We start from the raw sequence: 1,668 nt of genomic DNA, 5'->3' as shown, positions 1-1,668 counted from the left end.
GTGAAAATGAATTCCATAGGGTGCCCACTCTCTGGCTGAAGACATTTCCCCTTACCTCCTTACTAAAGGATTTCCCTGTGCTCTAAGGTTGTATCCTAGGGTCCTAGAGTCTCTTAGCAATGAAGTTCTTCTCAACATCCACACTGTGCATGCCATTCAGTATTCTGTATGTTTCAATTAGATCCACCCATATCCCTCTGAACTCCATCAAGAGCAGACCTAAAGTCTTCAAACCTTCTCATATGTTAAGCTTTTCATTGCTAGACCATTCGTGTACCTGCTGTGAACCCATTCCAAGGTCAGCACATCCTTCCTGAGACATGGGGCTCAAAATAGCGTATAATACTCCACATGTGGTCTGACCAGAGCCTGATAGAGCCTTAGAAGTACATCACTGTTTTTACATTCAAATCCTTTCAAACTAAATTCCATCACTGCATTTGCATTCCTAACTACTGACTTAACTTGCAAGTGCACATTGAGAGACCCCTGGAGTTGGATTCCTAAGTCTCTTTGCACTTCAGACATCTGAATCTTCTCGGTAGTCCATGTTTTTATTCTTCCTACCAAAGTGCATGTTCCCACAATTTCCAGTTTGTACTCCATCTGCCACTTCTTTGCCCATTATCCAAACCTATCTGCATCCTTTTTGAGCCTCCATGCCTCTTCGACGTTACCTGTCCCTATACCTATCTTTGTATCACCTCAAACTTAACCACAATGCCTTCAGTTCCTTCATCTTGATCGTGAATGCATAAAGTGAAACGTTGTGGTCCCGACACTGAGCCTTATGAAATACCACTTTCCACTTGCTGTCATCCTGAGAAGGACACTTTTATCGACGCTCTCTGCTTCCTGCCAGACAGCCAAACTTCTATCCATGCTAGCATATTGCCTCTAATACAATGGGCCCTTGCCTTACTCAGTAGCCATTGTCAAAGACCTTCTGGAAGTTCAGGTGGATGACAGCCATTGGCTCTCCTTGTTCTGTGCTGCTCGTTACGTCCTCAAGGTTTCTAGCAGATTTTCCAGGCATGACCTCCCTCGATGAAACCATGCTAAACTTTGTCCCTACTTTTCCATCCACATCCAACTATTCAGAAATCTCATCCTTCACAATGCATTCCAGGATCTTACCCAGAGCCAAGTTTAGATTAGACAATCTGATATTTTCCGTTTTTTTGCTTTACTCCCTTTTTAAACAGGGTATCACGTTAGCGATTTTCCAGTCCACTGGGTATCTCCCTATTCGAGAGATTCCTGACAGTTCACCACCAACGCCTCCCCTGTCTCATCGGCTATCTGCCTTAAAATCTGGAGTGGAGTCCATCTGGTCCAGTTGATTTATCTTACCTTCAGACCATTCCGTTTTTACAGCACCTTCTTCTAGGTGATGCCACCTTACTCAAGTATGTCCACTAAGTCTTTTCAATTTTTGGATATTACTCATGTTTTCAACCGTGAAGGCTGACACGAAGTAATTTTTCATCTCCTCAGCCATTTCCTTGTTCCACATTACTATTCACCTGTGTCAATTTCTAGCAATCAGATGCCCATTTTTGCCTCTCATTTGCCCTTTCCATATCGAAAGGAAGCTCTTACAGTATTTCTTTATATTAATCGTCTAACCCTTACTCCGGAGTTTCTTTTTTTTTTGCTCTCTATTGG

Source organism: Hemiscyllium ocellatum, unplaced genomic scaffold (assembly GCF_020745735.1).
Source record: "Hemiscyllium ocellatum isolate sHemOce1 unplaced genomic scaffold, sHemOce1.pat.X.cur. scaffold_144_pat_ctg1, whole genome shotgun sequence".
NCBI lineage: Eukaryota > Metazoa > Chordata > Chondrichthyes > Orectolobiformes > Hemiscylliidae > Hemiscyllium > Hemiscyllium ocellatum.
The sequence above is the reverse complement of the archived record's forward strand: the minus strand, read 5'-3'. Positions refer to the sequence as shown.